This window comes from Pongo abelii, chromosome 4 (assembly GCF_028885655.2).
Source record: "Pongo abelii isolate AG06213 chromosome 4, NHGRI_mPonAbe1-v2.0_pri, whole genome shotgun sequence".
Taxonomy (NCBI): Eukaryota; Metazoa; Chordata; class Mammalia; order Primates; family Hominidae; genus Pongo; species Pongo abelii.
The window spans coordinates 90,472,908-90,500,203 of record NC_071989.2 but is presented as its reverse complement, the minus strand read 5'-3'; positions in this window follow the sequence as shown (position 1 = coordinate 90,500,203).

Genomic DNA, 27,296 nt, shown 5'->3' with positions numbered 1-27,296 from the left:
CAATGATAATCTCAGAGAATACCACCATTGTGTTGCAAACAACAGCTTCTCTAATATATAAGGAGTTTTTAGAAGTTAATTTAAAAAAAAATTGATGGCTCAGTAGAAAAGTAAGGAAAAACTATCAACAGATCACTCTTAAAAGAATAATATAAATAGGCCTTAAACATATACAATTCCCTGATAAATGAAACAATAATATAGAAATTTAGAATAAGTTAGGAGAAAATTGGATGGACTAAAATTTGCAGTTCAATCCAATTACAAACAATAATACCAGGTTTCTTTGTAACAAATTAATACAGTCCTTGATGCACAGTAGATTTTCTTTTTTTTTTTTTTGGCCTCTTTTTTAATTGTACTTTAAGTTCTGGATTACATGTGCAGAACATACATGTTTGTTACATAGGTATACAAGTGGCATGGTGATTTGCCACACACATCAACCCATCACCTACATCAGGTATTTCTCCTAATGTTATCCCTCCCCTAGCCTGCCACCCCCTGCAGGCCCCAGTGTATGATGTTCCCCTCCCTGTGTCCATGTGTTCTCATTGTTCAACTCCCACTTATGAGTGAGAACACGCAGTGTTTTGTTTTTCTGATCATGTGATAGTTTGCTGAGAATGATGGTTTCCAGCTTCATCCATGTCCCTGCAAAGGATGTGAACTCATCCTTTTTTTTTATGGCTGCATAGTATTCCATGGTGTATATGTGCCACATTTTCTTAATCCAGTATATCACTGATGGACATTTGGGTTGGTTCCAAATCTTTGCTATTGTGAATAGTGCTGCAATAAACATACGTGATGCACAGTAGATTTTCAATAAATACTTGAATAAATAACAGAAGTCCTTTTCTTTCCAAACCTGTGCCTTTCTCGATCAGTTAGCTCTTGTGTAACAAAACAATCCAAAATTTAGCAGCACAAGCAATAAAGATGTATTATTGTTATTAGACAAACCATAACCAGCCTATGGTTTATAGACATATTATAGACAAACCATAACCAGCCTATGGTTCGTCTAGGCGGTGCTGAAGGTCTGAACCGGGCTTAGCTAATCTTGGGTGAGCTCACTCAAGCATCTGGAGTCAGCTGTGTCTGGGTTATTGGTTGGAATCATGGAATGACTAGGTCTCTCAGGATAGATCAGGCTTGCTCATACAGTAGCAGGAGAGTTCAAGAAAGTGGAAGTATGTAAGGCCTCTTGAGGCCTAGGCTTGGAACTGGCACTGTCAACCATTACTTCTGTGCATTTTATAGGTCAAAGTATGTCACAGGACCAATTCTGATTCTAGTGATGAGGAAATAGACTCCAAGTCTTAATGTGTGGAATATCCAATCCAAATTCCAAAGACACGGATATTTAAAAAAGGTAAGATTTGGGAATATTTTTGCAATTGGTCTCCCACACTTTCCACCAATGAACCTACAGAAATGTGAGAAAGAGTATAGTGTGTTAAGAACAGGGTACCCAGAAATAGAACACTGGGCAGATCCCAAAACAGCACCCAGACCTTGCATTTCTGATTGCCTTCAAAACAAAAGACAAACCGTAATTCCTTCCTTCCTTCCCTTGCTCTCACTAGTTCGTTCACTCTACATTCTGACTTTCATTCTCTCTATTCTATTTTTTAATATTACCATGTTCATATAGTCCTATCCAAACTCCTATATTTCCTTCTTTTCTCTTCTTCAACTTCTTTAGCAATCTCTCATTCTCCTCACTTACAGTATGTGTTTACAGAATTTAAATAACTAATTTCATAGGATCTCCATTATCGTTGTTGTTGTTAATTATTCATAACTCCATGTTTTCGTAGTTCAGGGTAACTTCTTTCCAAGTCATTTATGTACATCTTATCAAGTGATAAAGTGCTGTGCCAGAAGACATTTCTGACAATGATGATCAAGCAACTGACATTTCATTCTTAGCATTTAAAAACTTTTCAAATATCTTTCATATTCATTAGATCATTTAGTATTTTTCTACAAAAGTAATTATTTTAAAGTAAATATTTATGCTTGGTTGGCCTTTAGTTTGAGAACTTTGTGCATGTAGGTCAGTGTTTCTTAAATTTCAATAGAATGCAGCATTTAAAGGAAAAAGATTGTCATGAACCACTAATGTAATAATTATTATGTATTTTATGACAATAAGTAAAAGCAAGTTTTTTTAAATTAAAAAATTTTTAATTGACACACGATAATTGTATGTATTTACAGGGTACAGAGTGATATTTTGATATATGTGTATAATGTATAATAATCAAATCAGGGTAATCAGCATATCCATCATTTTTTTGTGTTGGGAACATTCAAAATCCTATCTTTCAGCTATTTGAAAATATACCATAAGTTATCGTTAATTATAGCCACCCTACAGTGACGTATAACACTAGAAGTTGTTCCTCCTATGTAGCTGTAATTTTGTACCCTTTAACCACCTTCTTCCTTTCACTCCCTCCCTACCACTCTTCATAGCCTCCAGTAACCACAGCTCTACTCTCTACTTGTATGAGCTCCACTTTTTTAGCTCCCACATATGAATTAGAACATGTGGTAATTATCTTTCTGTGCCTGACTTATTTCACTTAACATAATGTCTTCCAAGGTCATCCATTTTGCTGAAAATGACAGGATTTCCTTCTTTTTCAGGGCCAAATAGTATTCCATTGTGTATATATACCACATTTTCTTTATCCATTTATCCATTGATGGACACTGAGGTTGATTCCATATCTTGGCTGTTGGGAATAGTACTGCAATAAATGTGGGGGTGCAGATGTCCCTGTGATATACTGATTTCTCTTCTTTTGGATAGATACCCAGCAGTGGGATTGCTGGATCAGACGGTAGTTCTACTTTTAGTTTTTTTGAGGTACCTCCCTACTGTTTTCTATAGTGGTTGTATACTACGTTCCCATCGATGATGTATAAAAGCTCCCTTTTCTCCATGCCTTCCCTAGCATTTGTTATTTTTTTGTCTTTTTGATAATAACTTCTCTAACTGGGGTGAGATGATATCTCATTGTGATTTTGATTTTGAAAGCAAGTTAAGCTGCATTTAAATTTATCAGGTTTTGTGACCTGATTGTAGCATAGGTTAGGAAATAACTTAGAGTGGCAGTTTAGCCTCTCTCTTCATAAAGCTGTTTTTAAACCCTGTGGTTTGATCTAATGAGCAAAGATTCCAATTTCTCTGGATTTCAGATTGTGCAGGTGCTAAAAGGAAGAGCAGTGCTTCTGTGAATATTCAGCTATTCTGCAGATGCTAATTTTTCCTTCAAAATTGATTTTGAAATGAGAGTCATGGGTACATTTTGGCCTGGGGCAGGACAGGGAAGAATAGGAAAACATTCCTTCTTACTTCTTCCGACCTCAGCCTTGCCCTTGTGTCCATACACATCTCAAACTGAAAACTGGCTGCTTGAGACAGCTGCTCAGACTTGCATCTTTTTTTTTGGACAGTCTAGCTCTGTTGTCCAGGCTGGAGTGCAGTGGCGTGATCTTGGCTCACTGCAACTTCTGCCTCCCAGGTTCAAGTGATTCTCCTGCCTCAGCCTCCTGAGTAGCTGGGATGACAGGCAAGTGCCACCACGCCCAGCTAATTTTTTGTATTTTTAGTATAGATGGGGTTTCTCCATGTTAGCCAGGCTGGTCTCGACCTCCTGACCTTGTGATCCACCTGCCTCTGCCTCCCAAAGTGCTGAGATTACAGGCATGAGCCACAGCACCTGGCCACATCTTGAAGACTAAAGCTAAAGGATTCTATTAGGGATTCCATAAAAGATCCTATTATTTGCCTGTATAACCTACAAAAAATAAATTCTAGCAAAAGATCAGACTATTGTATTGTAATGGAAAGAACACTCAATTAGTCAAAATCTTAGGTCATATTCTCAAACCTTTCATTGCTAATCTAATCCCTGAGCTATTTTGTAAATCTAGGCTGGCAACAGAAGTTTGGAATGCAACTCTTATAGTTTGTGGGTACCAGAAGGAAATGGTCAAAACTCCCCATGCCCTAACTTTTAAAGATTAGTGAAAAAGGATAGAATGAAATTATTTGACACTATTTGGTCCTCACTCATAAGCCTAATTACCTCATCAATACCTCTCCATGTCAGCTTTGCTTGCTCTGGGGTTTTTAGCAGCCTGTGATGGAGCAGCCCCTTCCTACTCCTGGGTCCAGAGAATTCACTCATAGGACTAGAGAGAATCAACCTATTTTCATAAATTTGAAATATTGCAATTTGAAGTATTGTAAAACAAAGGTAAGTTCATGTTCTATTGTAGATAAAAGAAAAAAATTAAAACCAAATGAGAATATTTTGATTATCAGTAGTTTCTGTTGTCTGTACTCACATTATACCATTAGCGCCCAGGAAAAAAAAGTAGGAAATAGTTTAGTTGTTATTGTTATTGTAGCCTATCAGGCAAAAAAAAAAAAAGCCCTCAACTCGAAATTGCAAATATGATTATAATACTGGATTGTGATATTTTGACTCCTCTATCCTCCAAATAGACTGAGATGTTGGATGGCAGGCCCATTCCAGCAGACGCCATAGTCTGCGAACTGATTACACATTGTGACATTCTAAAAGATTTTGAAAACATAGGAAATATTCTTTTGTCAGAGCAAAGAGAAGAAAATGAAAAATTTTTTGTAGGATAAAGTGAATAAATACAAGTGGCAGGTAGAAATTAAAATTACACTTTGTCCTAAGTTTGGATGAGATGAATCAGGGGTACCTTTGTTTCAACTCAGTGCCTGGCATAGAGTGGACAATCAGTAAATGCATTTTTTTTAATGAATAAAAATGATTGACCTACTAATATTACACTTGGCTTAAGGCTTAGCATACTCTCATCACTCTATTAAATATATGTGAATAATTCAACTTGTCTTGCTTTTAATTTTACTTTTTGTTGATAATCTTTTGTAGATAAATTGATTCTTTTTTTAAAAGTAAATAATGAGATAAATAATGAAGAGAGAAGACCTAAGCCCATTTCTAAGCTCTGAGGAGTGAACTAACTGGTAGCTTACAGGAGGGTCAAGGGTTCAAAGACAGACCCAGGACTGGCCTCATTGTGGAGGTTGTCCAGGCGCCCTTTCTTTTCCCTTTGCCTTCTCTTTTTTCTCCTCTTTCTTGTGTGACTAGCCAAAAAAAGTGACAATTTTTATGCATACAAAGAGATTAATCATTTTTGAATTAAAAACATTTTTTAACTGCAATCTGAGCAGATCTAAACCCCACTAAATCAGTCTACATTTCAGCTGTTGAATACTGCCCACAAACAGCTCGGTAGGAAACACAAGCTAGGGAAAACAACTCAAGGGAGAGAAAGCAAGGGCATTTGCTCTAACTAGCAGAGGGCTGAGTGGGTGGGGAGTAGATTTGAAACAGCCCTTGTCTAGGATTGTCAAAATGGGCAAGAAGGTGGGGGAAAAGGGGAAATTTCACTTGGCGTCTGGCCATGGTTATTTAGAGTTCAATCACATTAGGCTTTTCAATCAGGGTAAGTAACTTCCCTGCAGAAATTAATATCTATAAAGCCATCATAACTGCTTGTCTGGTGGATAGACACTAGAGGAAGACGGGCCTATCCTCTTTAAGAATCTAACAAAGACTTCTGTCACATTCTCTTGCCTCAGAGTTCATGTTTGCAGGTTTCTGCCTGCCTACATTTATAACACAGTGAAAAATAGCAGGTTTTAAGAAAAATGAATAAAATAGCTTAAATGTAATCTTGCCTTTATTTAAATATTTACATTCAACCAAATAGCTTGCTTTGGTGATCTTTCCTTTCAGGACAATAGTTGACAGAAAAAAAAAAAGACTTCTAGTTTCAACATGCTTATCTGCTCACTTTTGAGTCTGCAGTTTGCCCTGACACAATGCACTAGAACATAGGGGTGCAGAATATAAGAGATATTCTTGGAAAAAGGCAAGTATGAAAACTGCCATTTATTTTCCAAGGTCGGATTGAGGCTACATACCTTTTGTGTTTAGGAAAGACAAATTGATTAGTATGCAGAAAATACATTACTCTGTGGAATTAGTATTTCACATATCAAACTCAAATATTGTCATTTCAAAGTTTGGTAGTTTGATAGGTGCAAGTTCTTTACCTAAATAAATAAGTTTTTCTTTAAAAAATGAAATTAACCTAATAATAACATCAATATCCTTTCAGATGTGTAATGTATATGTATAATGTGAGGAATTACCACCTACTTAACCCTAGTAGGACTCAGGTACTTTAGAGACCTTTACATATGGATTTTCTCTGCTCTGTTTCCTCTTATTTGTCAGAAGGCATAAGCTTATTAATTAATCTGCCTCTTTCTCCTTAATGCCTTAGAGTGGCATTTTCAAAGGAAGGTCCAAGTACCCTCTGCATCTGAATAATATGGACAACTTAGTACAATGCAGATTTCTGGGTCCCAGCCCATATCTTCTGAATCTGACTTTTTGGAGTTGAGGCCCAGGAGTTTGCATTCCCAGTCAATCCACCTGGTGATGCACACTAGAATTCCAGGATTTTTTCATAGTAGGAAAATTTATTTTCCAGAGAATAGCATATTTGACTTAAAAGTGGGATATGGGCAGAGAACTCAGAACTTTCTAGCCAAGGGAACCCAACCATGCTTCAAGTAGAAGTTTTGTAAATGTATACACTTAAAAATGTATGTTTACAATAGCATCTTACGGGAATTTAATCATATTAGTAACTCATTGGCAAAGTAGACTGGGCATTGTCAGATATATGCCTAAAGTAAGAAGTATATACTTTTCCTTACATTAAGTTTAAAAGTAATATAACCTTACTTCATTCATGAGTGTTCACAGAGACCTGAGTTTCCTGTGAATGTGCACCACAGGAGATTTTTCATCATACCGTGGACTTGCGGAACTCAGCAATGTCCTCATCCTACAACTGTTAAACACATTTACTTGTATTTGACCACTAACAGAACTTGATAATAACACTTAAGTAGCTTGATAGGGAACTCTGTAAACTTTGGTTAGACTATTCATATATAATTAAGTAAGTCTTTCACAAATGTCTATAAAGTCAGGAAATTTGATTTAGATCATACGAAGAGACAAATATCAGCCCTGAGATGGTCTGCCACTGGCCTCCTCTGTGTCTACAGCAGGACTGGTGGTTCTCAGCCCCAGTTGCATATTATAATCCTCCACAGAATAAAAGAAAAATACCTCATACCTAAGCCTCCCCCTGAGAATTCTGATGTATTTAAATGGAGGTGGAAAAACAATGAGAACTGCAAAGGAATATCTTCAGTTCCAGCAAGTGAGGAGGGGTACATTTTGAGGAAAAAAGTTGACATACAATGTACAGTAGCCAACTCACAGCACCCAGCACATTCTGCTAGGGAAGACTGTAGTCTCAGAACAGCAATAGTAAAGGTGTAAGCTTGTGACGATGAGGAGAGCAGTAAGGGAGCCATCATCTCAGTAGAGATGTCAGCATTTTTCTGGAAGTGCAAGGATGATTGATGTTTGTTAAGGTGGAAGAGAAGAAGATGAAGCCTGAGATGCAAGGGGAGAGGGTTGTAGGCAAGAAGCATGCCCATTGGTCCTGCACAGCACCAGATGGGTGTGGCTCTTAGGATTACAGGGAGAGCAGGAAATGGGAGTGAAAAAGGAGACACAGAATAGGAGGTTAATAAAAGTATCAAATACAGAACAGGCTACCCTGACATGGCCCTCTCCTCTCCTGTATGCAGCACTCTGGGAAGCCAGAGATATACTTCTATAGCAAACAAACAAAGAAGAAAGGTCTCTACTCATGGTATTAAGTGAACACTCTAAGGAGAACTAGACAACCAGGAAGGGCACTGGAGCAAATGCCCTCTGTGTAGTGTCAGTTTGAAGACCCCTAGTGTGAGAGGTGGCTCCAAAACCACTCACCCTTAATGTATCTTGCCAATTGGTAAACCCCACCCACTCTCATAGAGCCCATAGATGGACTCTTTTATGGCCTCCAGCTTCAGTAGAAACAAACAAACAAGCAAACAATGCTCACCAAATGAGAAAATTCTGCAACAAATAAAGAGAAGGATCAAAATTAACAAGATGAAAAAAGTGATTCTGGAGAAAACATAGTTAATTCAGAATTTAGGGAAAAAATCTTTGTAATTAATATTAAAGAAATGAGAGATTTTACATCCAAAACAAAAGCAGACTGCTACAAACAGAGAAGAACAATTAGAGAACAAAAATATCTCTAGATACTTAAAAAATGTTTTCTGAAATGAAAGAAAAATGGAATCATTAGAAGAGATTGTTGAATAAACTAGAAGAAAGATAAACATCAAAAGAAGAAAATATGAGAGAAAAATTAAGACACATACTAACATTTGTATTTATTTAAAAGGTCGGCATCCTATATTTAGGAATTTTAGAAAGAGAAGAGAGAAAACAGAGGGAAGGAAATAAAAAGAAGAGATTTCTCAGAGTGGGAGATAAATGTCCTTTGACTAAAAAAGCCCAGTGGTCCTCAGTGCATTGACCATTAGAGCCCACTCTTATCGTCACTGTCATAGTGTTAAAAATTTCAGAATCCCAAGGAGAAAGTTATCCTAATAGTTTCCAGGGGAAGAAATAGCACATCAACAACATAATAAGTGTAAATTTGGCATCGGTCATCCATTCACCAATTTTGAAGGCTAAAAGATAATGGAGCAATATCTTCAAAGCTAAGAGTGGAAATTACTTTTAACTTAGAATAGTATAAGTAGTCAAACTATCTGTCCAAAGAAGGACACATTTTTTAAACCTTAAGGCCCCTGAAAGATACTTTCTGCTGCCATTTCTTAGAATATTATTGGAGGGTATGTTGTAACATGATGAGATCATAAACCAAGAGAGAGGAAAACATGAACTCTCGAAACATGATCCAGTCCAGGAGAGGCCTGGGCAGCAAGCACAATGAATAGAAATTAGAACAACTTGGAGGAGAATAATGAAAGGCTTTGGAAGAAAGATATCAAGGGGAGGAAGGAGATTTAATACTATTTTTGTATTAAAATAATTTAGGAGACAGAAAGGCAGTCAATGTAAGAAAGAAGGAAAAGCATTTAGGAACTTTTAGCAAAACAAACCAAGTAAGAAATTAAGTGTAATGATAGTACACTACTTGGTGCTATAGTGCAACTTATTGCCATTAAAATGTAAATAGTGGTTAATGACTTTCAAATTTAATAGACAAGGTAAAGAGTTCATATTATACAATTATTAGAAATACAGGCTATGAAAATCATACTGGCTGTGTGCATCCAGAAATTTACTTAATTTCTATGTTACTCAATTTCCTTTCTGTAACATGAGAATAACAATAGTTATCTATGTTATAGTCTTGCGCGGCTTAAATGAGCTACTTTATACAAAGTATGTAGCATAGTGCTTGACACATAGTAAGGCCTCAACAGGGGTCACCTGAAACAAGAACGCACACAAGTATTTATTGACACAGAACAAAAATGAAATGTTATTAAATTTGGCAATATAAATATATAAATACAAATGACTAAAAGTGCGGAGGAATAGTGAATTGGAGTCAAGAGATAAGGCTTATAGTTAATAAAAACAAAAATGAAGGCAACTGAGAGAGAAACAAAAATTGGCAATATAAATGTGTAATGGAGCTAAATTATAATACGTCAGACTGAAAAGCTAATAATAGATTATGACTATAACTAATAAATCAAAAACTAGCATGTAAGATTATAATGTAAAGCTATACAAGAAACCTGGAAGAAATAAAGGTGGCTCTCTTTGAGCATCAAGGACGGTAAAGGGGGAGTCAGAGTGGGAGGTGAGAGTGGGAGACTGTTGCTTTGCATTTTAAACCCTTTTGTAGTGTTTTATATTTTAATTACATACATGCATTACTTTTATCAAAAAATAAATATTTTTTGCACATGGGAATTTCCTATGTGATTAAAAATGTATTTCAAATAAAAAAAATATGTTTAACAAGAAATAAAATTAACACTAAGTTACCAAGAATTCTTGCTATGAATTTCAAGAAACTCAGAGAGTATGGAAAGTATGAAAACTATGGAGAAGGAATGCCAATTTCTGGCACTGACAAAATTTGACCATTTTAAAGTGATTTAGTAATTGACTATAAGAGACAGAGATAACGCTTACTTTTATTGATAAAGTCAAGCAAAAATCACAGTGTATCTGAAAAACAAGTGAGGTTTAATGTCAATCAGTTTTTACTTCTGTTACCTCTTAAAATGATCAAGCTTAGTTTGGGGAGGTGTTCAACTACTAACTTTAAGCACTTTGGGGTACCTTTTGTTGCCCAGTTCATTCTTCTTCTGTCTCTTTCTTCCCTGGCTGCTCTCTGTGAATATTTGGTATCATTAGAGTTCCTTTCCTATGTTCCCAAAGGATAAGCACATATGTAGTCAGTCCTGGAAACTTGATCTTTATCCTGAATCTCTGTTGAAAAGCAACTAGAGATGGATCACGTGCACACTCTTCTTTAATTAACAAACCCCCATGACATGAGTTTACCTATATAACAAAACCTGCACATGTACCCCTGAACTGAAAGTAAAAGTTAAAAAAAGAAAGAAAAAGAAAAGGTGGGATTAGGCATGTGGTTCAAATCTGTAATCCCAGCATTTTGGGAGACTGAGTCGGGAGGATTGCTGGGGCCCAGGAGTTTGACACCAGTCTGGGCAGCACAGTGAGACCCCATCTCTACAAAAAATACAAAAAAAAAAAAAAAAAAAAAAAAAAGCAGCCGGTATGGTGGCACATGCCTGTGGTTGTAGCTACTTGGGATACTGAGGTGGGAGGATTGCTTGAGTGCCACTGCCCTAAAGTGGGTGACAGAGTGAGACCCTGTCTCAAAAGAAGAAAAAAAATGGAATACACACTTAAAATAGTAATGCGTGTTTTGGTGAATTTCATCAACGCTTCTCAATTTGGGCCCACAAAACATGTACTTTTTTATTTTAGCTATTTGATTTCTTTTATTCTTTGGTCAGATTCTAACACCTTAACACTCATGATTCTATTCAGTTTTTTGCATAGGCTAGAGGTGTCAATGATGGAAACACTTCTAGCTGCCAAAGCTAACCAGAGTTTCTCAGAAACTGGAAGGAAACCCTGCCCTGGCAGCTTTTGTTGGATGCCTAGAAACCATATTCTTCATATATTTGTGTTTCAAGAGCTAGGCTAAAATATGCTATCTGCTGGAAATCTCAAATGGTTGCCTGTCTTCTAAATGGTACAGAAAGGCTCACATGAAATTTCTACCTTTAATGAAAGGTGAGATTAAAACATAAATATGAGGTACTTTTGGAAGTAATCTCATCAGCAGCTATGGCTCCATTCTCATTACTTTGCAGTTTTATTAGGCATCCCCATCTTTCCTTTGTCTTTGTCACATATTATTTAGCTGATCTTCATACTTAGAGGAAACATGTGATTTGAACTCGATACTTCAAAGAAGTGTGATAGGAACTGTTCTCTCTTGGTGACAGTACACTGCTAGGTTGGAGACTGCTAGTTCTTATGCTGAGTCCTATGGGGTCAGGAGCAGAAAACTCAGGTTGGAGGAAAGAGCCACAGAGGTTGCCACCAGCACCTCCAGAATGGAACGGGAGCAAGGGAGGCAAATGTGGCTGAAGGCCAGCAAGGGAAGGAATACCAGGAGGTGAGGTTAGAGAGATGAATGAGATGCTGAGGGAAGCAGGTAGATTTTCTAGGGCCTTAGAAGACTTTGAAGGACTTTTATTTACTCTGGGGGAGATGGGAGGTAATTGGAAAGTTATAAGCAGAAGAAATGAGACTTTTAAAGGATCACTCTGACTGCTCTACTGAGAGTAGACACTATAGGGTAAGAGTGAAGCAGGGAGGCCAAAATAAGACCATTACTATCAACCAGGTCACAGATGACGATCGCTTGGACCAGGAAGGTGGTGGTGAAGGGAATGAGAAGTAATTGGACTCTGGATCTGTTTTGAAGAGAAAATCAACAGGATGTGCCTATCATTTGAATGCTGAGAAATAAGAGAAAGAGTGGAGTCAAGAATGATTCCAAGGTTATGGCCTGAGCAACTTGGAAGAGGTTGGTGCCACTTTCTGAGATGGAAATGTCTTCAGATTGGTGCACAGAGCAGGAGTTCAACATAAAACATTCCAAATTTGGGAAATCTGTTACATATACAAATGGAAAGTTTATATGAGCAACCAAGAAATAAACATATAGCTTTATTATATTGATTAAAAAAATTGAGTTTATACAGACTAAATATCATAAGATAAATTTATAGCTTGATGATAATCCTGGATCTTACCTATAAAAATGCTATGACAGGTCTTCTGTATTTTGTTGCACAACAACTAAAAACATTTCTAAGGAGATCCTCAAAATAAAGCATAATAGTGAGGCTTGAAGATAAAATCTTTTACTCTTGTTCCCAAAATTGACACCAATGAGCCTCAAAAGCCCAAGGGCCTTTACCATCAGATCATCCATTGTTATAATAAAGCATATCATGTCAAACTTCATTAGACGTTTGCACAAAGCATATTTTACACCTGACTTGCCCCTAAGCACTTAGATGTTTATTTCTACCTGAAGCCACCTGTAAAGTTAGATTAGATAATTCTTAAGAGTTTGATTTTACTCAGGTGTACTGACAAGCACAAACAATAAATCTTTGGGAAATTTCAAGATTTCAGTTGTTCTTTGTCTGTGCAAGTTAAATCAACCACAAAAAATTTTTACAACACAGACTTTCATTTATTTTTCTCTTTACTGAAAATTTTGAGGTCAGTCTCTGAGATTTGGAAGCAATCTTATTAGCTCTCTGCCCTAAGGCAAATCCAGTAGAGATAGGAGTGCTTTGTGAGACCCTGAAGGACTTGAGGCCTGACAATTTTCCCTTGCAGCCCTCTTGTCCTCTTTCCCTGCATTGCTTCTCCCCACTGCTTCTTGCAAATAACCTTAGCCCCTAAGACATCCTCCCCACTACTCTCAATAAACTCCAGACTGTCCAAATATCCACACTGCAAGAACAATCTCTTTAGTCCTATTTCTGAAACTAGGGTTCATTGACTGGCCCCTTACCACTAAAGTCTCATAAAACCTCACCCTCCTTCCCCAAATTAGAACACTTCTTTCTAGCCTTCTTACGACTGACATTTTCAAATAAAGGTTTATGTTAACTGACCCATGAAGCCACAGTTTTCCTGTGCCCTGTGGAATTCCATTACTTCTACTACACGGCCTCTCTTTCTGGCAGAGTTGAGTGGGTTAAGTGGTTGCTGGCAAGAAGAGAGGCATGAAGAAGTGTATTGGGAGATATGAATTCCAGGGCAAAGGAAAAGCATGATCTGAGCAAGAAGTGTCTTCATTGTGGCTGTGAAAGATACAGTGAACAATTAAAGTCATCCAATTCACAGAAAATTTGAAAGCAAATAATTAAAATGTAGACAAGGAATAGATCTTATAGGGCCTCAAACATCTGGTTCAAGAGTTTGAAAATTCCTCAGCTGGATAGTAACATAGTCATTTAAACAAACAAGAAAACAAAAGCCAGCATGGGACACTCGTTCAGAGTTTACAAAATTATTTCCTATATATGCTCTAATTTAGCTATTTTTTTGTCATTAATTTTCCTCTGGCAATAATATTTAATCTGGAGCAGAGAGAGGAAATACTGGAGGTAAAAAGACCTGTTTGAAGCCATTAGAATGGTCCCTAGGATTTTAAGTCTGAGTGACAGGCTGGGGATAGAGAAGCCATAATTACCAAATGTAGAGAACATTAGGGAAGGAGGACACTGAAAGCACATGGTGATGATTCCTTTTTAGAAAATATTGAATTTGAAGTGGCAACCAGAAATGCAGACATATTTCCATGCCATCAGATTTATGGGACTCTGTTAGACACATGGTGCTACCGATTTGGAAGTTATATATTTGGAAATTTGTATGTGATAACCAAATGAGATCAAGTAAAAAAAAAAAAAAAAAAAGCCCAAGAACGGAAGTAAGAAGAGAAGCCAGAGTATATCATGAATGTTATGGAGATTGTTACTTGCTCTGATTGTTCCAGATTGTAACCTCAGCATCTAGAACTGTACCGGGCACCCAGTAGGTTCTCATGAGTGTAGGTCCGACTACACGAATAAAGTATGCCAAAGTGCCCTCCAGTGGGCAATGTTCTCTGCCTATCAGGACAGACTCTGCAACTATTCCTGAAAAGATGAATGCCGGAGAAAGTAAAGCAAGAAAGGTGTGCTGAAATAATTGCTCTGTTCAATTTTTCAACAGTACCTTATGCTTTAGAGCCATCCAAAAAAGGGCAAAAAGGGGAAGAAAAGGGAAAAAAAATATTGCTAGTGAGGTCAGTTCTCAAAACCAGGGTGGTTTTGGTTTCTTTTTGTTTGTGTTTTTAATGAGTAATCCTTTGTCAAATTTATCCATTGACTGTCAAAAATTCAACCCTTTCTATTAATTTATAACCAAAGGAAATTCCTGGGAGATTTTTGCAGTTTTCCTTTACCCATTATTGAGATGAGCCACGGGCTGCACAATGCTTACATAACCTTTAGAGTAAAGTCTGAAGAAATAAAAAGTGACTCAAATGGCAGTTTTATGAGACTTCTGCAGGGTGGGTTTCAGGATGATGCTTTGAGTCTGCATTTGAGATCATAGTTTATTTTCAGCCCAGGCTATGTGAAGGATTTGTTTTACTTTTAGCACATCAACATAATGGAAGGGGTCTGAATGTGTTTTCTTTAAATCACTTCAAACTTTTTTATGGAGCCAGGAATAGCCAATGAACAAACGAATAAATGAAGGAAAAAGTTGAATTTTATGAGACAACATTTTATAAAATAAAAAAGTCTGAATTATCAAGTACATATAAATAAGCCTATTTTTTTTCCCACATAATTAAAAGGAGAAAAAAAACAATTTGGGAGTGGATGTAGGGTAGTGAGAAATCAGCATATGTCAGCTCATTTACTTAAACAAAGATAAAGAATATTTTGTACTCAGTGAGCTGTATGACATGGACACGTATTGTTTCTCTAGTGGGCATGTACTGTTTCCTCTTTCTGTCAATACCTACTGCCTTGCTCCTCCTCTTCCTCTGGAACCTCTTTCCTAATCTCCTCTCCCCTCCTCAATCCAGCCTGTGGTTCCTATGAAAGCCACAAAGTTCTTATAAGGCAGCACTATTGATTAGTTTTTTTTATTAGTTCAGGGATAGACACCTTCTTCAGACTGAGCCATTCAAAGCTCTTTCCTGAGCAATTTCAACCCTCAGGTAAAGAAGAGACTCAGTACCTCTATAGTGCATAAGAACTACACAATGGGAAATTGAGAAGCTGTCAGCTCACATTCCACACTTCCAGCTTACCTTGTGAAGTAGGTAAGTCTTCAGTGAAAGAGAATGAACCAACCCCCTGAGAAGAGCAAAAGTGAGTCAAGGTGAGGAAGAATGAGAAAGAGAGAGAGAGAGAGAGAGAGAGAGAGTGATCTTGCAAAAATCAGGCCAAGATGTCCTGTTGGTCTAAGGCTAGATGCATTTTCATCCTTCCTGTTTCTTCAATCCTTAGTTTTCATTAACCAATGCATCTCTTTGCCTATTTTGGCTGTCTGAATTAGTTGAAGTTGATTGTCTGTTACTTGCAAACAAATAAAAAGTCAGAACTTCCTGGCCTTCCAAAACAAAAATACAAATAAGAACTAATATAATTAATACCACATAGATGTGCATGGGCTGGGTGGATTCTACAATTATAATGCCATGCAGACTTATGAGAAGAAGATTGACTTTAGCTTCCAAGAGTCCATGAGATTTAAGAGTGTGGACAGCACAAAATTAAGATGAGCTGAGAACAGCCAAGAGTTTGACATAGTGTAAGTAGCAACATATCTATTTAGAGAACTAAAGGTGAACAACCCTGTTACAGATTCTTCTTTCAAAGTAGATTTATATGTATCTCACACAGAGAATAAATGAACTAAATTGGTATTCTCCCCTGCTTTGAGTCAATCAGCCTTCCTAAATTGCTTCCTAAATTAAAAAGAGAATAAGATCCCTTCTGAGAAGTTTTAATGACAAGTTAATGAACTATCATGGTATGGAAAAGCTGTAGATATTACAAATCCTATCTGCAGCCTGACCCAAGATTTTATATGACTTGACTTGAAAATTGTGCAGCTCCACAGTGAAGAGGAATTCTTCCCAGTTATCAATCGATGGGGCTTTCCTTGGGGAGTTTACATAATCTTCATCTGCTCTACAGAGGAAAACAAAAACATATCCCCACCCCCGCCAAAGCATAAATAAACCTTTAAAATTCAAGTAAAAGGAGGGTGGAAGTGGAGAAGAAAATTCTGGTTACAAACCACCAAACCTGTAATTTTACACTCTACAACCATCTAAATAAACAAAATCATGCAGTATAAACAGTGCTGATAAAGGACTACCACACAGTGTTTAATAGTCCTAGGGAGGAAAAAAGCGTAAATACATTTTTATTCACAAAAGAAACTTCATAGTTTCCAAAAAATTATTTTTAAAGAAACTAGGCAATGTCTCTCTGCTTTCCCATTTAAAGTAAGTATCATACATATGTGGATGAATTTAGGAAGATAAAGATATTTGTGAATCAAGAGTGTTCACAATTCCTACAGAAGCGTTTAATTTGAGTAACTTTCTAAAACTTTAAGGTAGAAAATAATCATTAAATATAGTGTGTCCTTAATATTATACAGAACGCTAAAACTGTCCAACACTAAGCATGAGGATAAATTTTTGTGAATAGTTCTTTTTTCATTCACTTGAACCTATAAACGTTTATTTATTGTCAGACTATGTAATTGCAGTTCTTGGTTGAGGAAAAATGATCAGTTAAAAGTGGTTTAATATATCTTTCTGGCAGAAAACAATAAATTATTTGAAGCCAATGAGAACAAAGATAAAACATATCAGAATCTCTGGGACACAGTTAAGGTAGCGTTAAGAGTGAAGTTTATAGCACTAAATGTTCAAATCAAAAAGTTAGAAAGATCTCAAATTAACAACCTAACATCACAACTATAGGAACTAGAGAAAGAAGAGCAAACCAACCCCAAAGCTAGCAGAAGACAATAAATAACCAAAATCAGAGCTGAACTACTGAAGACAATTGAGACACACAAAAAAAATACTAAAGATCAACAAATCCAGGAGTTTGTTCTTTGAAAAAATTAATAAGATAGACAAGCTGCTAGTTAGACTAATAAAAAAAAAAAAGAAGATCCAAATAAACATAATCAGAAATGACAGAGGAGACATTACCAATGACCCCACAGAAATACAAAATACCCTCAGAGACTACTAAGAACACCTCTATGAACACTAAAAAATTTAGAAGAAACAAATAAATTCCTGAACACACACAACCTCCCAAGACTGAACCAGGAAGAAATTGAATACCTGAACATACCAATAACAAGTTCTGAAATTGAATCAATAATAATTTTAAAAACCTTACCAACCCAAAAATGCCGGGACCAGTCAGATTCACTGACAAATTTTGCCAGATGTGTAAAGAAGAGCTGGTACCATTCCTACCGAAGCTATTCCAAAAAATTAAGAAGGGGGACCTCCTCCTTGACTAACAAAACCTAGCAGAGACACAATTAAAAAAAGAAAACTTCAGGCCAGTATCATTGATGAACATAGATGCAAAAATCTTCAACAAAATACTAGAAAACCAAATCCAGTAGCATGTCAAAAAGTTAATCCACCACAATCAAGTAGGTGTTTCTTCCATAAGGTGCAAGCTTGGTTCACCATACACAAATCAGTAATGTGATTCATCATATAAGCAGAACCAAAAACAAAAACTGTATGATTATCTCAATAGATGCAACTAAAGCTTTTGATAAAATTCAACACCGCTTTATGTTAAAAATCCTCAATAAACTAGGCATTGAAGGAACATACACATATAACTGTGTGTTATATAGGTAAACACACAGTTTACCTATATAACAATTCTGCACATATGGCCCTGAACCTAAAGTAAAAGTTAAAAAAAGGAGTCTGATTGTTATTGGAAAGCATCAGAATAATAAATTATCTTGATTAGAATAAAACACATTAACAAAATATCATTTAATCCTCAAAATAAAAAAGATATCTTCCTGTCAAAAATTGCTATACTCTAGCACCTCTAACACCAGTACTTGCAACTGCCACTCTGGAGACTCAGAGAAAGGAAATTCTGGTAGTGATCCTCTCAGAAGCTCATGACTGTTGTTACCTATCATAGCAATTTCACCGTACTTGTAATGCAGTTGATCTCTTTCTTTACCATTGCTCTCTCTGCCAATACTGCTCTCACTCCCCAAACTCTTCTTTCTTTTTTTAGACTTCCACTTAATCACAGCTGCTTTTGTTCTTCTTTCTTTGTGCATTTCAGTTTCTTTTTTCCTTTCCAATTACTCATTTCCTCTGCTGATTATTTTCTCATTTTCAGTCTTTCCAAGAAGATCTTTTGGTTCTGGTAGTTGGTATTAACTTTGCTGGAGAGAGTGCTTATACCAAGCTACCTTATTAGTTATTGGCCAACCTATAGATTGTCTCTTCCTAAGTCAGAAACTTTCTCTTGATCTAACTAGCAGCACCTAGGGTGTCAGGGTCATGTAACCATTTTTCTTAAGGGATGTGTGGCTTGAGGATCACTTGGAGAAATAGAAACCCATACTCTTTTGTTTCTCTGTCACAGCTGCTATGGGAGTTGTGCAGAACATACAGTACTTTTCAGAGCTTCTGAAGTCAGAAATGAACTAAAAAAGGAAATTTTTAATTGTTCAAATAGCTGATGGCAGGCCCAATACAAATGCTGCTGCTGATGACACCCAAATGGATCATCCAGGAGCCTAAGGGTTAACCTGCCCCACACACCACCACCAGTGTCTGTGCATGTTGTTCAGGGATTTGGGAATAGACTTGCCCTGCTCACTGCCACTGGCACCCATGAGCACCATGCAGGGATCTCAAGACAGGCCTGCCCTTCCTATAACCACCAAAGCTAGCACCCATGTGCACCATCTGGAGGATGGGGGATCAGCCCTCCCCACCCACTACCAACCTGCCCACTGTACTGCCCACGTACATTGTCTACAGGGCTGGGTATAGGCTCAATCCGACTGCCACTACTGACTCATATATTTGTAGTGCAAGAGTATAAGGACAAGCCTATCCAGTCTATCACCAGTTCCTGCACATGCCTCCTGGGGCCTAAGGACTGAACTGCCCAGCCCACTGCTACTGGTGCCCACATGAGCCACTTAGCAGGCCAAGGTTTGGACCGTCAATGCTACTGCCACTGCTAATGCCACACATGACCCACACACACCTGGCCTGCTCCTGGCACTGCTGGCACTTTAGCATGCTACCTGGTGGCTGCAGGACCAACCCCCTCTGGGCTCACAACTGCCAGTGGCAGCATACACCACCAAGGAGCCTGAGGACAAGCACACCTGGCCCATCACTGCCATCACTGGTGCCAGAGGACTGATCAGCCTGGTGCCCATCTTCCCAGTAAAGCCTCACCACAGTCTTCACTAAGACCTGAAGCCTAAGCCACCGAGGAACTCACAGATATCAATAATGCTGATTACAACCAAAGAAATACAGAGACTACACTACTGTGCCCACCCAGAATCAAAGCCAAAGCCAAAGCACCCTACCCAACCAACACTATAGATACATGATATAGTTTGTACATTTGTCCCCACCTAAATCTTACGTTGAGATGTAATCCTCAGTGTTGGAGATGGGGCCTGGTAAGAGGCAATTTGATCACAGGGACAAATTTCTCATGAAAGATTTAGCACCATCTCCTTGGTGCTGTCCTCACAATAGTGAGTGAATTCTTGTGAGATCTGGTTCTTTAAAAGTGTGTAGCACCTCCCCTCCCTTGCTTTCACCACAGGACATGCCTGCTTCCCTTTGCCTTCCACCATGACTGTAAGCTTCCAGAGGCCTCCCTAGAATCTGTGCAGTTGCCAGCATCAGGCTTCCTATAAAGTCTGCAGAACTGTGAACCAACTAAACCTCTTTTCTTTATAAATACCCAGTCTCAGGTATTTCTCTGTAGCAATGCAAGAACAACCTAATGTAATATGTCTACAGGAAAAAGTCTTTACCTACAAAAGCAAATTCATAAAATTGGATGAAGCTACTGTTACAACAGATGCACAGGTATCAACCTAAAAACACAAGAAACATGGAAATGCAAGAAAACATGACACTTCCAAAAGAACACAATAATTATCCAGTAAGATTCTAAAGAAAAGAAAGTCTATGCAATACCTGAAAAAGATTCAAAATACTGATATTAGTATTTTGAAACCAGTGAGATACAAGATAACACAGATAACCAATACAAAGAACAAAGAACAATTCATGTTCTGAATGAGAAATTTAATTAAGAGATAGAAATAATAAAAAAAGAACAAAACCAAAATTTTGGAACTAAAGGATTTAATGAATAAAATTAAAAATACAATCAAGAACTTCCACAATAGACTAGATCAAGTAGAAGAAGGAATTTCTAAACTTGAAGAAAAATCTTTTGAAAGAATCTAGTCAGACAAAAAAAAAAGAATTTTTAAAAATGAAGAAAGCCTACATGACATATAAGACATGTTAAAGTGGTCAAATATTTCAATTTTTGGAGTTTCTAAAGGAGAAGATATGGGAAAAGCCATAGACAATCTATTTAATGAAATACTAGCTAAAAACTTATGAAGTCCTGCAAAGGATATATACATCCAGATACAGGAAGCTCCAAGATCTACACACAGATTCAACCAACAAAGAGTCTCCAAGACCCCTTTTGGTCAGACTGTCAAAAGTCAAAGACAAAGAGAATTCTCAAAACAGCAAGAGAAAAGCATCAAGTTACATATATGGGAATTATCATCAGACTAACAATGGATTGCTCAACAGAAACCTTGCAGACCAGGAGATAATGGAGAGATATACTCAAAGTACTGAAAGAAAAAAACTTCTAGCCAAGAATACTTTACCTAACAATTCTATCCTTCAAAACTAAAGGAGAAATATAAAGTATTTCCTTAAAAAGCAAAAACAGGTAATTCATTGCCACTAGACCAGCCCTACAAGAAATGCCCAAGGGAGTTCTACATCTGAAAGCAAAAAGGAAGATATCTACCATTGTGAAAACACATGAAAGTATAAAGGTCATGGGTAGAACATATACACAAATGAGAAAAAATCCAAATGTTATCACTACAAAAAACCTCACCTATTAATAACAACTTTGAATATAAATGGTTTAAATCCATTAATTAAAACACATCCTGATTGAATGGATTTTGAAAAAACTTAATATCCAACTATTTCATGTCTACAAGAAACTCCCTTCACCTGTAAAGACACACATAGATTTAAAGTGAAGGGATGGAAAAATATTCCATATAAATTGAAACCAAAAGCATGCAGAAGTAGCTATATTTATGTTAGAGAAAACAGACTTTCTTTATATTTCTGTTAGAGAAAAACAAACAAAGAAGGCCATTATATAATAATAAAGAGATCAATTCAGAAAAAGAATATAAAAACTGTAAATATATATTCACCTAGCAAGGGAGCACCCCAATATATAAAGCAAATATTATTAAGGCTAAAAAGAGAGCTAGACTCCAGTACAGTAATAGTTGGGGACTTTAACACTCCACTTTCAGCATTAGACAGAGAGTCTAGACAGAAAATCAACAAAGAAACATTGGATTTAATCTATATTATAGACCAAATGAACATAACAGACATTTACCGAATATTTGATTCAACAGTTGCAGAATACACTTTCTTCTCATTAGTAAACAGAACATTTTCCAGGATAGAACACATGTTAGGCCACAAAACAAGTCTCAAAAAATCTGTAAAAATCAAATTTATACCAAGTATCATCTGAGAGCACAATGGAATAAAACTAGAAATCAATGACAAGATTTTTTTATTTTAGAAATACTACAAATGCATGGAAATTAAATAACATGCTCCTGAATGACCATTAGGTCAATGAAAAAGTAAAAATAAAATAAAAAAATTTCTTGAAACAAATGAAAATGGAAACACAACATGCCAAAACCTATGGGATATAGCAAAAGCAGTGGTAAGAGAAAAGTTTATAGCAATAAATACCTAGGTCAACAAAGTAGAAAAATTTCAAATAAACAACCTAATGGTATACCTCAAGGAACTACAAAAGCAAAAACAAATTCAACCCAAAGCTAATAGAAGAAAAGAAATAATAAAGACCAGAGCAGAACTAAATGAAATACAGACAAAAAAAAATACAAAAGATCAACCAAAGGTGGTTTTTTGAAAAGATAAACAAAACTGATAAACTGCTAGCTACACTAACCAAGAAAAAAGAGAAACAACACACATAAACAAAATTAAAAAAAGAGAAAGGAGATATTACAACTCAGATACAAAAGATCATTAGAGACTGTTATGAACAACAATACACTAACAAATTGGAAAACCTAGAAAAATATGGGATACGTTTCTAGACACATACAACCTACCAAAATTAAACCAGAAAGAAAAATTGAAAAGACCAGTAATGAGTGATGAGGTTGCATCAGTAACAGCCTCTCAAAAAACAAAAACCCAGGACTGAATGGCTTTACTCTTGAATTCTACCAAATTTATAATGAACTAACACCAATTCTTCTCAAATGATTCAAAAAAACAAAAATTGAAGGAGAAAGAATGCTTCCTATTCATTCTACAAGGCCTGCATGACCCTGATACCAAAACAGACAAGGACATAACAACAAAAAAGAAAACTACTGGCCAATATCCCTGGTGAACATAGATGCAAAAAAATACTCTCAATATAATAGTAGCAAACTGAATCCAACAATACATCAAAAAGGTAATATACCATGATTAAGTGAGGTTTATCCCAGGGATGCAGAGATAGTTCAATATATGCAAACCAATAAATGTGATATATTACATTAACAGCATGAAGGAAAAAAACTGTATTATCATCTCAATAGACGCAGAAAAAACATCTGATGAAACTCAATATCCCTTCATGATAAAAACTCTCAACAAAATAGGTATGGAAGGAACATGCCTCAACATAATAAAGGATATATATGACAGACTCACAGCTAATACTGTACTGAATGGGGAAAAGCTAATAGACTTTCCTCTAAGAACTGGAACAAGGCAAGAATGCCGACTTTCACCAACTTACTCAAACAGTATTGGAAGTCTTAGCTAGAGCAATCAGGCGAGAGAAAGAAATAAAAGACATCTGAATTGGAAAAGAGGGGATTGAACTGTCCTTTTTTGCGATGATATAATCTTGTGTACTAAAAGAACCCTAAATACTCCAACAAAAATGCTTAGAATTGATAGAATAAATTCAGTAAAGTTGCAGGATACAAAAATCACATACAATAATCAGTAGCACTTCTTTAAACCAATAACTAGTGGAAAAAGAAATTGAGAAAGTAATCCCATTTACAATAGTTACAAAAAAGAGTAAAAATACCTAGGAATACATTTAACCAAGGAGGTGAAAGATGTCTACAGTGAAAAGCATAAAACACTATGAAAAATTTTGAAGAGAATACAAACAAATGGAAAGACTGCCCATGCTCATGGATCAGAGGAATTAATATTGCTAAGATGGCCATACTATCTAAAGCAATTTAATCCCTATCAAAATACCAATGACATTCTTCACAGAAATGGAAAAAACAATCCTGAAAATTATAAGAAATTGTAAAAGATCATGTGAGTATATAATGAAAGCAATCCTGCACAAAAAGAACAAAACTAGAGGCATCACACTACCTGACTTTAAAATATACTACAAAGCAATAGTAACCCAAACAGCATGATATTGGTATAAAAGCAGACACATAGACCTATGGAACACAATTAAAAACCCAGAAATAAACCCATGTATTTACAGACAATTGATTTTTGACAAAGGTGCCTAGAACATACATTGGGGAAAAGATATCTTCTATAGTAAATGATGGTGGGAAAACTAGACATCCACATACAGAAGAATAAAATTTAACACCCTATCTCTAGGGTGTTAAAATCAACTCCAAATGAATTAAGACTGAAACTCAAAAATATAAAACTAGTAGAAAAAAATCAACTCAAAATGAACTAAAGGCTTAAACATAAGACCCCAAAATATAAAATTCCTAGAAGACAGCACAGGGGAAAATGGTTAAGGACATAGGTCTAGGCCAAGATTTTATGACTAAGACTTCAGAAGCACAGGCAACAAAAACAAAAAGAGGCAAATGAGACTGTATTAAACTAAAAAGCTTCCATACAGCAACAGGAACAATGAACAGAGTGAAGAGACAGCCTGTAGAATGGAAGAAAATGATAATGTTGTTGGAAATGTAAAATTAATAAAGCTATTATAAAAAATAGTATGGAGATTTCTCAAAAAAAAAAACTACTACATGATCTAACAATTTAACTTAAGGGTATTTGTTTAAAGGGAGGGAAATCAGTGTATCAAAGGGACACCTGCATATCTATTGCATATCTATTGCGGCACTATTCCCATACCTATTGCAGCACTATTCCCAACAGCCAAGATATGGAATTAACTTTAGTATCCGTCAATGAATAAATAACAAAAACATAGTATATATCCGCAATGCAATACTGTTCAGTCATCAAAAACAATGACGACCTGTCATTTGCAGCAACATGGATGAGCCTGCAGGTCATTATATTAAGTGAAATAAACTAGTCATGTAGTCATTGTCTAGCTCATCTGGGTATTATACAATTATATAGGAGTATGCAACTTTGATTGAGTTTTTATTGACTAGGCTATTTTGCAACTTAATAGTAATAAAGATTAATTTATAGAGAAAAACTGGTATTAATGCAAGTGATTGTGGGCTGAGAGAAATGCAAATTATTCCTGCCTACTGCAATAAACTAATTTGGTTTAGAATAGATGCAACTTATTTTCATCAGGTAGAAAAGGTAACCCCAAACATTACAGTTTATTGGCCTGTAGGATATTAACCAATTTTTTGTTTAGTAGTAAATTAATTTTATTATGCCTTTGACTATTCAAATATCTGGACTTCAAATTCTCCTCTGAACCAGTCATACTGTTTTCTCCTTTAATTAATGAATTGAAAAAATTCTTTGATTTGGGCGAATTTTATAGTTTTATGAAAGTCATGTTTTTAACTTTTAGAAAATCATACTTTTGGGTCATTCAGGAGCATGGACAGCACCAACCACTCTCTCCAGCTGGAAACAGTCTCTTAAATTTCCATGACATTCCATTCTTCTAGTCTTTCTCCTACTTCACTGGGCCACTCTTTCTTGATTTTGTTTGCCAGGTCCTTCCCTTCTATTCATTATTTAGATATTGGGGTTCCTTCGGGCTTGACTAGAAGATCTATTCTCTTTTTTATATTCTTTCTCTAGATGATTTCATCTACTCTCCTGCTTTCATCTACACGCTGAAGTGCACCAATTTATATCTCTAGGTCAGTCCTCTTTCTATATATCCAGGTATCTACACAACAGGTCCATTTGAGTGATTTGTACTGCCTCAAATTTATTAGTGCTCAGAGTAAACTCTATTAATAATACACAAGCATATCTTTTTTTTTTCTTTTATTATTATTATTATTATTATTATTATACTTTAGATTTTATGGTACATGTGCACAATGTGCAGGTAAGTTACATATGTATACATGTGCCATGCTGGTGCGCTGCACCCACCAACTCGTCATCTAGCATTAGGTATATCTCTCAATGCTATCCCTCCCCCCTCCCCCCACACCACAACAGTCCCCGAAGTGTGATGTTCCCCTTCCTGTGTCCATGTGTTCTCATTGTTTAATTCCCACCTATGAGTGAGAATATGCGGTGTTTGGTTTTTTGTTCTACACAAGCATATCTTAATAAAGATAGAAATACCACAATAATGCTTTAATAATCTTGATGAAATATTCTGAGGCCATGGTGAAATATAATGAGGTATTTGTGCTAAAACAGACTACACATTTGTAGTGACTGGGATCTTCTTGTCTACCACATTCTGTGTCTTCGTTTTCTGATGATATTGAATAAAACATGTAAACATTTTGCATATTGATCTTCCCATTTCTGTAATTGAGGCAGACCACCTGCCTTCTGTATTCTTTCTTTAGACTGAAGAGTATAGTTGATAAAATTTTAATTCTTCCTCATATCAATTGTGTGCATTAGGATATCCTTAAATCTCCTAAAACACATACTTGTAGATTTTTTTTTTAGCCTGAGTGACTATGAATTAATTAAATACATAATTAGGTAGAGTTAACTACCCTGAAGTAGCTAATCACTTCGCTACTCTGTGGGGTGGCTAAGACCTATCTGTTCTGATACTCATGAGGAGCCAAGAAGTTTGTGGGAAAGAACTCATCCCAAAGAAATACAGAGAGGTAGAGATGCCTGCACCGTGATATTGAAGAAGAGGGGCGATTCCGAACACAAATTTCACCTAGATTATACTCTGGCTCAATTTCTGTGGACTCATGACTGAGCTTGTAGAGGATAAAATTTTAATAAAAGAACAAGTTTAAAAAGCTGTTTTTCCTTAGATGTCTCTGGGGCATCAAGCTGTTAGGCACCAGGAGTGGCATGGATGGTGGTGACAGCAGAACTGGCAATGAAAGCAGTAACTTTAGTGGAAGCAGAGTTTGCTGCAGCTGTGGCTGGATGTCAGGGCTCTTGACATTGGACATAGTTACCCTTGATATTTATCTAGTGACCTCTTGTTCTGCAGGTAGGAGTAGTCTCAGCCTGGAAAGCAGTGGCAGCAGCAGAAGCAACTGCAGTGGTGTTTCTGGCAGGAGACACAGTTACTACTGTTGGCATCAGCTGCAGCCAGGGTATTCATTGCAAGGATTCAAGACAAAGGAGGTATAGAATGCAGGAATACCATGACAGTTGAGAGGCTTACTTCTCAACACACATAGGAGAAACCCTCTGGGAACCACAGCTCTACTGGTAAAATTTTAAGGGGGAGAGAGCAGTTCTTTCAGTGCACAAGAGAGCGGACCTTGAAAAATATTATTTGGCTGCTGATTTTCATGTTTCACCTCCAGGCTGGCATGACTTAGGAAACACAGGAAACAGGTACCACACCAGCAGCTACACCTTTCTGGCTGAAG